This window comes from Anomaloglossus baeobatrachus, chromosome 12 (assembly GCF_048569485.1).
Source record: "Anomaloglossus baeobatrachus isolate aAnoBae1 chromosome 12, aAnoBae1.hap1, whole genome shotgun sequence".
In the NCBI taxonomy this organism is placed as follows: Eukaryota; Metazoa; Chordata; class Amphibia; order Anura; family Aromobatidae; genus Anomaloglossus; species Anomaloglossus baeobatrachus.
The window spans coordinates 89,391,541-89,403,704 of NC_134364.1; the positions used below are offsets into that span (position 1 = coordinate 89,391,541).

The 12,164-nt window shown below is 44.1% G+C and overlaps 1 long non-coding RNA gene across 1 annotated transcript in view; it reads left to right on the plus strand.

Moving 5' to 3' along the window:
• The first annotated feature begins 3,293 nt into the window (after positions 1–3,293).
• The window catches only part of LOC142257480 (uncharacterized), a 259,149-nt gene continuing 250,278 nt past the window's right edge, over positions 3,294–12,164 (plus strand). Inside the window, exon 1 of the long non-coding RNA XR_012727634.1 lies at positions 3,294–3,372. This is a non-coding gene — a long non-coding RNA (uncharacterized LOC142257480). The remainder of the gene's footprint in view (positions 3,373–12,164) is intronic.

Below are 12,164 nucleotides of genomic sequence, written 5' to 3' on the forward strand. Positions count from 1 at the left end.
CTGAGTTTCAGCTGCGGTCCTTAACCATTTAAACTCTGTTGTGAGCTCCAATGGAGATCGTGATTTTCAGTACCACAATATTCTGTACTGTGGTATTAAGAAATCAGACAATTGCAGGAACGGGGATTAAAAAATACAGTTATCAAAGTTGCAATATAGCAGTAAAAAAAAGATATACTTGTATTACTGCGTCCGTAAAGTCGGCTATATCGAAATATAAAATTAATAACAGAAAATAGAATTAAAACGGTAAACTAGCTCCATCCTAAAATGAATTTGTGAGAAAACAGAATCCATTTAGAGTCTGTGGTATCCATCTTGTCTTATATGTTGATCAAGTAAGGGTATGTGCGCACGTTGCTTTTTACCTGCTTTTTACCTGCTTTTTCTTCTGCGCTGTTTAATGCCAAAATGGATGTGTTCTTCTATTCAAGCAAAGTCTATGGGAATTTGGGTTTCTTGTTCACACTATGTTGTTCAAAATGCTGCCTTTTTGTGGCAGAACTTTGGTCAAAAACTCAGCTTTGCAGTGCAAAACCCAAATGGCAAAAACAATTGACATGTTGCTTCTTTGAAAAGCTGAGTTTTTGACCAAAGTTCTGCCACAAAAAGGCAGCATTTTGAACAACATAGTGTGAACAAGAAACCCAAATTCCCATAGACTTTGCTTGAATAGAAGAACACATCCATTTTGGCATTAAACAGCGCAGAAGAAAAAGCAGCAAAAAAGCAGGTAAAAAGCAACGTGCGCACATACCCTAACACTGATGGGCCGGGAAGTTTCACATTTCTATTCATATTGCTACTGTTCCTATTGGCTCATTGTTAAAAGGGAACTTTTCCTTTGTGAGCCTATTTAAAGTGGTTACATCTATTATATAAAGCTGAGTGTGTGTGTGTATGTCCGCTAAATTAATCCGCACCGTCGCATTTACAATCACAACATTTTGCACAGACGCCTCATTGGAATCAGGGAATGTCATAGACTATGTTTTGAGGGGAAAATTTCAACCCGCGTTTTACAGGTATTCACCAAAAAACCTGGTTACATTAAAGGGAACCTGTCAGCAGAAAATTTGCTCTAAACCTAAAAGTTTCCCCTTCTGCAGCTCCTGGGCTGCATTCGAGCAAGGTTCCTATTGTTTTTGTGCCCCCTTTTAGACCAAATTAAATACTTTATAAAGTTGTACCTTTTGGTATGCAAATCTTCTAAATTGTCCATGGGGGCGGGCTGTCTGTTGTCCGTTACTGTCCCTCCTGCCTCTTTACGCCGTCCTCCAACGCTCCATTTCATACCTCAGGATGCCGCCCAGTGTGCCCAAGGTCCCGCGCATGAGCCGTGCCACTCTCGCGGCACTGTGCACAGTGTGACCGCTGGTGACGTGTTGCACAGGCCTGAGATTATGGGCGGCGCTGTAATTGTCATCAGTAAGTGCCCGCCCATAATCTCGTGCCTGCGCTTTCCCCTCTGCCTCCACCGTTCTGCGCAAGCACTGGCCAGATGACCCAACGTCACCTCTTTCTCATCTGGCCCTGGAGCAGGAAATTGATGGGAGGAGCGGAGCAGGACACCACCGTTCACGAGGAGACTCGGAGAGGATCTTACTGACGTACACAGCCCTTTAAAGTCAATGTAGCTGGGAGCTATAGGTCATTAATAGGAGCGTTGATTGGTTTCTGTAGGCAACAAAGGACTTTCTTGGTATAAGAAGCATATGTGTGAGGTAATATATTGGTAGAAACAGACCCACAGAGAGACAGATGCACAGAGAATGATACAGAGAAAGACAGACAGACTGTTAATATACCAGGCAAGGCCGAGTACTACAGCTAGTGTGCTAATAAAGTAGAAGTCCTGGGTATGGCTGTGCTGTATTGATTTCCCAAGTACTCTTAAAACAAGCCTTGTTACTTTGGAGTTTAAAAGGCATAGGAGTCTATTTTGCTTATAAATTCAATAAAAACTGATCAAAATGTTGTATCTGGTGACCAAGCTCTTAGGTAAAATAGCTGTACACCATGCAAGAGAAAAGCTCTAGTAGGAGAACAACAGCAGATAGAAAAAAAGCAAGTCAATTGCAAACTTGCTTACTGTCATATCTGACTAACTGTATCCATTTCATATCATGACAATACCTGTTTAAGGAGTTAAAGGTAACCTGTCATCAGAAATTTCGCCCAAAACCTAAAAGATTCCCCCTCTGCAGCTCCTGGGCTGCATTCTAGGAAGGTCCCTGTTATTATTGTGCCCCATGTGAGACCAAAATAAAGCCTTTATAAAGTGCTACCTTTTTGTATGCAGCTTCTGTAAATGTGACACGGGGGCGGGCTCTCTGCCGTCCGTTATTCTGCCTCCTGGTCCTGTATGCCGCCCCCATCGCTCCTTTCCATATCTGATGCACCGCCCACTGCTCCAGCCATCCCCGCGCATGCCCAGTGCCAGTCTCACGGGACTGAGCAGTGTGACCGCTGGTGACGTGTGCGCAGACAAGTGATTATGGGCGGGACTGTGACTGTTATCAGCAAGTACCCGCCCATAATCTCGTGAGCGCGCAAACCTCTCCAGCGGTCACACTGTGCTCAGTGTAGATGCTAGACTGTATGGGCTGCTTCCAGGGATGACGTCCCTTTGTCACGTGATAGTATTTTGAACACGCCCCTATCACGTGACAAAGGGACGTCATCCCTGGAAGCAGCCCATACAGTCTAGCATCTACACTGAGCACAGTGTGACCGCTGGAGAGGTTTGCGCGCTCACGAGATTATGGGCGGGTACTTGCTGATAACAGTCACAGTCCCGCCGATAATCACTTGCCTGCGCACACGTCACCAGCGGTCACACTGCTCAGTCCTGTGAGACTGGCACTGGGCATGCGCGGGGATGGCTGGAGCAGTGGGCGGTGCATCAGCTATGGAAAGGAGCGATGGGGGCGGCATACAGGACCAGGAGGCAGAATAACGGACGGCAAAGAGCCCGCCCCCGTGTCACATTTACAGAAGCTGCATACAAAAAGGTACCACTTTATAAAGGCTTTATTTTGGTCTCACATGGGGCACAATAATAACAGGGACCTTCCTAGAATGCAGCCCAGGAGCTGCAGAGGGGGAATCTTTTAGCTTTTGGGCGAAATTTCTGATGACAGGTTCCCTTTAAAATGTAAATTTGGTTATGTGTTAAACTGCTTACCTTGTTCTCTTCAGGATTTCAGTTTTCACATCATCCACTTGTTGTTGCTATAACCCACATAAAATATAGTGGAGTAAACCATTTTTGTAAGTAATTTTTACACTATTAGTTCCACAGGGGGAGCCAGAAGATCGGCAATAAATGGTTTCACCTGTGATCGGTTGAACAGGCAGTGATTCTGATATGTGAGTACGTCATCTGATTTTTTATGCAGTTAGAATAGTGACCCAGTCCTGATTTGTGGGGTATAATAATAATACATTTTTATTTATATAGCGCCATCGTATTCCGCAGCACTTTATAATTCGAGGGGACATATATAAACAATATCAGGCAGTACAGAGTAACACAATTCAACAGATACCAAGAGGGATGAGGTCCTGCTTGCAAGCTTACAATCTGTAATACTGAGGTGGAATGTACGGAGAGGATGGCTGTTATCTAACATTACTACATGTACACCATGTTCCAAATTATTATGAAACTGATATTTTTCTCTGATTTTCCTAAATGGTGGGTGCAAATGACAGTCGGTCTAATAAAAGTCATCACGCGTTAGAGTATACATCGAATTTTATTGACGAAACCTCCCAATGATAACAGTATAATCTTCCTGTTCCAAATTATTAGGCACAGTAGAGTTTCTAAACATTTTATATGTTTTAAAGAACTGAAAATGCTCATTTGGGGAATTTGCAGCATTAGGAGGTCACATTCACTGAAATAAAAAGCTATTTAAATCCAAAACATACTAACAGACCAAGCTACATGTTAACATAGGAACCCTTCTTTGCTATCACCTTCACAATTCTTGCATCCATTGAACTTGTGAGTTTTTGCAGAGTTTCTGCTTGAATTTCTTTGCGTGATGTCAGAATAGCCTCCCAGAGCTGATGTTTGGATGTGAACTGCCTCCCACCCTCATAAATCTTTTGCTTGATGATACTCCAAAGGTTCTCTATTGGCTTGAGGTCAGGGGAAGATGGTGGCCACTCCATGAGTTTATCTCCTTTTATGCCCATAGCAGCCAATGAGACAGAGGTATGATTTGCAGCATGAGATGGTGCATTGTCATGCATGAAGATGATTTTGCTCCCGAAGACACGTTTCTGCTTTTTGTACCATGGAAGAAAGTTGTCAGTCAGAAACTCTATATACTTTGCAGAGGTCATTTTCACACCTTCAGGAACCCTAAAGGGGCCTACCAGATGTTTCTCCATGATTCCGGCCCAAAACATGACTCCTCCACCTCCTTGCTGACGTCGCAGCCTTGTTGGGACATGGTGGCCATCCACCAACCATCCACTACTCCATCCACCTGGACCATCCAGGGTTGCTCGACACTCATCAGTAAACAAGACTGTTTGAAAATTAGTCTTCAGGTATGTCTGGGCCCACTGCAACCGTTTCTGCTTGTGAGCACTGGTTAGGGGTGGCCGAATAGTAAGTTTATGCACCACAGCAAGCCTTTGAAGGATCCTACACCTTGAGGTTTGAGGGACTCCAGAGGCACCAGCAGCGTCAAATAGCTGTTTGCTGGTTTGCAATGGCTTTTTAGCAGCTGTTCTCTTAATCCGATGAACTTGCCTGGCAGAAACCTTCCTCATTCTGCCTTTATCAGCACAAACACGTATATGCTCTGAATCAGCCACAAATCTCTTCACAGTACGATGATCACACTTAAGTTTTCATGAAATATCTAATGTTCTCATCCCTTGTTCAAGGCATTGCACTATTTGATGCTTTTCGGCAGCAGAGAGATCCTTTTTCTTTCCCATGTTACTTGAAATCTGTGGCCTGCTTAATATTGTGGAGCATCCAGTTTTCCTTTTATTGGACTCACCTGGCAAACTAATTATCACAGGTATCTGAGATTGATTTCAGTGATCCAAAAAACCCTGAGGCACAATACCATCAATGAGTTTCATTGAAAAAAGAAAAAAAAATTAATCGTTATGACACTTAAATCCAATTTGCATAGTAATTTGGAACATGGTGTATGTACTACTGTGTTACAAGGATTCATTTCAACCACATGCAGTCCTAGTCCAGCATTAAAAATGAAGAAAAAACATCTTTGCTGGTGGTTGTCCAGTGGTCCGCAGGCTGTTAACACGTTTGCAGACTGTCAATACAAAAGCTTAAAAAAACAACAATGTGCAAGTTATTCATTGGCGTGCTTGAAACCATTTTCTGATCTATAATATACTACAGTTAGGTCCAGAAATATTTGGACAGTGACACAATTTTCGCGAGTTGGGCTCTGCATGCCACCACATTGGATTTGAAATGAAACCTCTACAACAGAATTCAAGTGCAGATTGTAACGTTTAATTTGAAGGTTTGAACAAAAATATCTGATATAAATTGTAGGAATTGTACACATTTCTTTACAAACACTCCACATTTTAGGAGGTCAAAAGTAATTGGACAAATAAACCAAACCCAAACAAAATATTTTTATTTTCAATATTTTGTTGCGAATCCTTTGGAGGCAATCACTGCCTTAAGTCTGGAACCCATGGACATCACCAAACGCTGGGTTTCCTCCTTCTTAATGCTTTGCCAGGCCTTTACAGCCGCAGCCTTCAGGTCTTGCTTGTTTGTGGGTCTTTCCGTCTTAAGTCTGGATTTGAGCAAGTGAAATGCATGCTCAATTGGGTTAAGATCTGGTGATTGACTTGGCCATTGCAGAATCTTCCACTTTTTTGCACTCATGAACTCCTGGGTAGCTTTGGCTGTATGCTTGGGGTCATTGTCCATCTGTACTATGAAGCGCCGTCCGATCAACTTTGCGGCATTTGGCTGAATCTGGGCTGAAAGTATATCCCAGTACACTTCAGAATTCATCCGGCTACTCTTGTCTGCTGTTATGTCATCAATAAACACAAGTGACCCAGTGCCATTGAAAGCCATGCATGCCCATGCCATCACGTTGCCTCACCATGTTTTACAGAGGATGTGGTGTGCCTTGGATCATGTGCCGTTCCCTTTCTTCTCCAAACTTTTTTCTTCCCATCATTCTGGTACAGGTTGATCTTTGTCTCATCTGTCCATAGAATACTTTTCCAGAACTGAGCTGGCTTCATGAGGTGTTTTTCAGCAAATTTAACTCTGGCCTGTCTATTTTTGGAATTGATGAATGGTTTGCATCTAGATGTGAACCCTTTGTATTTACTTTCATGGAGTCTTCTCTTTACTGTTGACTTAGAGACAGATACACCTACTTCACTGAGAGTGTTCTGGACTTCAGTTGATGTTGTGAACGGGTTCTTCTTCACCAAAGAAAGTATGCGGCGATCATCCACCACTGTTGTCATCCGTGGACGCCCAGGCCTTTTTGAGTTCCCAAGCTCACCAGTCAATTCCTTTTTTCTCAGAATGTACCCGACTGTTGATTTTGCTACTCCAAGCATGTCTGCTATCTCTCTGATGGATTTTTTCTTTTTTTTCAGCCTCAGGATGTTCTGCTTCACCTCAATTGAGAGTTCCTTAGACCGCATGTTGTCTGGTCACAGCAACAGCTTCCAAATGCAAAACCACACACCTGTAATCAACCCCAGACCTTTTAACTACTTCATTGATTACAGGTTAACGAGGGAGACGCCTTCAGAGTTAATTGCAGCCCTTAGAGTCCCTTGTCCAATTACTTTTGGTCCCTTGAAAAAGAGGAGGCTATGCATTACAGAGCTATGATTCCTAAACCCTTTCTCCGATTTGGATGTGAAAACTCTCATATTGCAGCTGGGAGTGTGCACTTTCAGCCCATATTATATATATAATTGTATTTCTGAACATGTTTTTGTAAACAGCTAAAATAACAAAACTTGTGTCACTGTCCAAATATTTCTGGACCTAACTGTACATATACAATACTAGTACCTTAGGGTCCCGCTGCTATTTGTGTAAGCTGTGCCTTTATTATTCTGTAACGGCCAGGATCAGAGAAAACAATAATAATGAAGGCCAACATCTCAACACCTGTTAACTATACCTGTCACCAGCATAATAAACTGCAAATTAAGAAGCAATGACAGAATCGCAGTTTTGTGTTTTTCTCATCTCCCTTGAAATGGAATAAAAACTGACCAAAATGCGTCACGGACCACAATGTAGTACCAACAAAAAGTACGGCGCTTACACAAGCGCCATCAAGGAAAAAAACAAACATTTGGATCTCAGACTGTGGTGGCATAACCAAATAAATAGCTTACCATTCACTGGAGAAAGCGACAAGAATGCGGCTTACCATTCACTGGAGAAAGCGACAAGAATGCGGCTTACCATTCACTGGAGAAAGTGACAAGAATGCAGCTTACCATTCACTGGAGAAAGCGACAAGAATGCGGCTTACTATTCACTGGAGAAAGCGACAAGAATGCGGCTTACCATTCACTGGAGAAAGTGACAAGAATGCAGCTTACTATTCACTGGAGAAAGCGACAAGAATGCGGCTTACCATTCACTGGAGAAAGCAGCAAGAATGCGACTTACCATTAACTGGAGAAAGTGACAAGAATGCGGCTTACCATTCACTGGAGAAAGTGACAAGAATGCGGCTTACCATTCACTGGAGAAAGCAATAAGAATGCGGCTTACCGTTCACTGGAGAAAGCGACAAGAATGCGGCTTACCATTCACTAGAGACAGCGACAAGAATGCGGCTTACTATTCACTGGAGAAAGCGACAAGAATGCGGCTTACCATTCACTAGAGACAGCGACAAGAATGCGGCTTAACATTCACTAGAGACAGCGACAAGAATGCGGCTTACCATTCACTGGAGAAAGCGACAAGAATGCGGCTTACCATTCACTGGAGAAAGCGACAAGAATGCGGCTTACCATTCACTTTAGAAAGCGACAAGAATGCGGCTTACCATTCACTGGAGAAAGCGACAAGAATGCGGCTTACCATTCACTGGTGAGTGACAAGTGTGGAACTCAGCATTCATTCGTGCAAATTGCAGGGCAGGGATTGTCATTTACTGATGTAAGCAACAGGTTTACCATTCATTGGTGCAAGTGACAAAGGCGTGGATAGCCACTCATTGGCACAAGCAACAGAGATGGGGCTTACAATTCATTGGTGCAAGCAACAGAGAGACGGGGCTTGCCATTCACTGGTAGGCGTGACAAGGGTGGGGCTACAACACCTTATTTGCATAAAATAAAGGTCTATCTAATGAAATATAATTGACAGATCTTATAATACCTGATGGAGATTTCAGTCATCACGGATACACTCCTAGAATAGTGATGAGATAATGTTGGGTGGAGTTGCTTTTTTGAGAACTAGCCGTGTATAAATGAGTGGCTCCCAGCTGGCAGAACAGTAGTTAACAAGGCCGAGTCTCCAGCTGCTCCACGATATTCCCCAGCTGCTCACATCTGTACAAACAGCAAACTCCGGGGCCCCCGGCTCTCCGCAGCCTGCTTAGTCTATCTCTGAGCTCCAGCAATCCCTTTAATTGTTTTTGTTTCTATGGCGAAATAGCAGTAAATATCCCAAATTCCAGAGAATGTTCCTTGGCTCAGAGATCGCCCGGTTAGAGGCGCCATATGTTTTACAGTGTGCTATAAACACGACTCTGCATTTCCCTTCGTTACTTTCTCATTCAGTAGACCATGCTGGAGTTGAGCATCTTTTAACCTCTACATACACATTAGATAGCTGTGGGATGAACACTGGAAATGCCTTAAGCATTTTCTCCCTACCTCTTCATGCACATGCATGCTCGGTTGAGCTGAGAATGCATGTGTTCTCATAGAAAGAGTGGAGTATGCATGTCACAGCTGATCTTCCCAGGAACAAAATTGAGCACTCACAGGGGTTTTCCCAAGATTGAAAGTCATCTTGTACCTGACCGGTGGTACCCCCAACTATCTTGGAAAAAAGCTAACCAGCATTATTCAGTATCTGAGCTTGTGCTTTGCATTCTGGGAAGTGTAGTCTTTTTACCAGACACTACAGTTATTTAAGACAGGTATAGCAAACTGTGCCCCCTAAATTATAGTTTATCAGAGCGGTTTGGTTTTGTGTGTCCATGTGCTTGTTGACGGTTTCCTCCGGCAAACAGCATCATGATGGTGTAATACAATAAATTAAACAAAGCATAACTGATATCATAAACCACGTGTCTCTGCTCATGTCATAGTCAACCCCTCCCTATGGATGTATACACTTATGACTTTCCCACCCCATGGGCACGCACGCCATAATGAACGGGTGTATGTGCGCAGTATTCACAGCACATGGTACTTGTCAGCCGTCTGCGGGGTGAAGAGGAGCAGAACACTTCTCAGAATCAGTTTTCTCAGTAACAGCCAGGAAGACATCCATCTTTAATCACTTACTAAGGAAAACACGCAAGGCCGAGGAAGGCGACGATTCAGTCAGTCATCGGAAGTGTTCCTCAGCACGCTCCTTCTTTTTTTTTTTATTCAACTTTTTATTTTGAAAAAGATTTTTAAAACAGATTATACATTGAAAACAAAACGAAAAATACACAGATATGCAGTTACATGAATAAATGTACCATTTCACCAGCATGCTTATTAATCGAACATATCACCAACACTCCAATCGCCTAGTATAAGATGGAAGATATCCCCTGGTATCCGTCCGACCCCCGAGTATCCAACCCGTCGTTCTCATGCCTCATCCTACATCTGGTATGTGTCCACCAGGGCATCCCAAAGAGACCATGTCACTATGAACTTATCCATTGTATTATGGAGCTGTGCTGTCAACTTTTCCATATTCCTGACATCCTTTATTCTGGCATATAAATCTGAGACTGAGGGCGGGGCTACTCTTTTCCAAAACAGTGAAATTAGACATTTGGCCGCAGTAAGGACATGGAGTAAAAGCTTTAGTTCAGATTTGCTTAGAGACGATGGAAGGGCATTCAGCAGGTACACTACCGGATCTCTGGTCACACTACCCCCCACCAATCTGCCAATCAAGGATTCCACCTCCTCCCAGAAGCCCCCAATGAGCGGACATGTCCAGAATATATGGTATTGGGATGCTCCCCCAAGGCCACATCTCCAACATACATCTGGGTATGTACGGTTAAATTTATTCAGGAGTTCTGGTGTGTGGTACCATGTCATGAGGATCTTTACTTGGTTTTCCTTATAAAGGGTGCTAATCGAGGACCTAAATGTCCTAGCCCATATAACTGACCAGAGTGCATCTGAAAGGGGGCGCCCAACCCATCCCTCCCATCTCTTCATATATGAATGCTTCAGTGCTTCCGGCTGGTCCCCCATTATCAAAATGTTATAGATAGCCGAGATCAGTCCCCTGGTTGAAATCCTGCCCTAGCAGAGAATTTCGAATGCTGTGGGACGTCGCACCTCCGCCCGACCCATAATATCTGTGAAAAAATGTGATATCTGTTGGTATGAGGAAAATAGGCGGAGGGGTAGGTTGTGTTGGTATCGTAAATCCGAAAATGGTTTCAATTTCAGCGTACCCGGGTTGACCAGATCCCGGAAACAGTATAGGCCCGCCTTCACCCCTTGCCCCGTCACCTCTGAGTTCATACCCTTTGTCAGATGTGGTGTGAACAAGAAAGGAGTCAGCAGGGAAGACTGCGATGCCAGCTGGAACTTCATTCTGCACTGCCGCCACACCTCTCTCGTAAACGCCATCGGACCCAGGAGTTCTCTGGAGGGGGTGTCACTAGGGCGTCCCCATATTAGCGAGCTAGGGTGGAAAGGTGCCAACCAAAGCTTCTCTATCTCCGTCCACCTGTTAAAAGCCGGTAAGGTCGTCCATGACGCCAGGCTACGCAGATGTGCGGCATAGTAGTAAAGCCTAAGATTCGGACACGACAAGCCCCCTTTTGTACGTGGTGCGCATAGTACTGAATCCGGGATGCGGTGCCTTCCTGAGTGCCATATAAATTGCAAAAGTTTTGATTGGACTTTTTTCAATACCCCCAGGGGAACCCGCACCGGAAGTGTTTCAAACAGGTACAGAAATTTAGGGATGACTGACATTTTAATTGCAGCAATTTTACCCAAGAAAGAGATCTGAAGTGATGACCACTTTTTCAGGCTATTTTCCACTTCGCGTATCAGAGGCGGGAAATTAGCCTGATACAATGTTCTATAATTAGGGGTAATTTTGACTCCTAAATATCGTAGGGAGTCTGAGCGCCAAGAGTACTTGAAGTTCTGTTTAAGGATCTGTAATTTAGTTTCTGGGATATTAAGCGGCAAAGCCTCTGTTTTGTCGGAGTTAAGTTTATAGCCCGAGAGTCTAGCGTATTGTGTGAGTACTGCGTGTAAGTTTGGCAAGGAAATGGCGGGGTTAGTCAGAGACAGGAGGACGTCGTCTGCAAATAGGGCCACTTTAAAAGATTTGTCCCTAACTTTGACCCCCCCAATGTCCGGATTAAGTCGAATGTGTGCTGCCAGTGGTTCAATACTTAAAGCATATAGCAAAGGGGACAGAGGGCAGCCCTGCCTAGTTCCATTCCGAATCGGCAGGGGATTGGAGTGTGCATGAGGGAGGCGAATCGTTGCCGCCGGGAGGGAATACAAGCCCCGCAGGGCTGAGATAAACGGGCCCGACAGGCCGAAGTGGCACAGAAAACATGAAGGACCAATCCAGCCTGTCAAAAGCCTTCTCCGCGTCCAGTCCCAGAAGAAGTGCCTCCACTCCCTCCCTGTTTACCACCTCCACCAAATCCAAGATCCTTCTGGTGTTGTCCCCGCCTGCCGATAGCGAACGAAACCTACTTGGTCCTTATGGACCAGCTGTGGAATCCAGTTATTTAAACGGTCTGCCAGCAATTTGGTGAATATTTTAAGATCAGAGTTTAAGAGGCTGATCGGGCGATAGCTCGCACAATCCATGGGATCCCTACCAGCTTTATGTATAACAGTTATATAAGAGTGTAAAAAAGTGTTTGGGATGTCCTCACCCTTCATAAAGAGATTGAAAAGGTGAGTCAAATGCG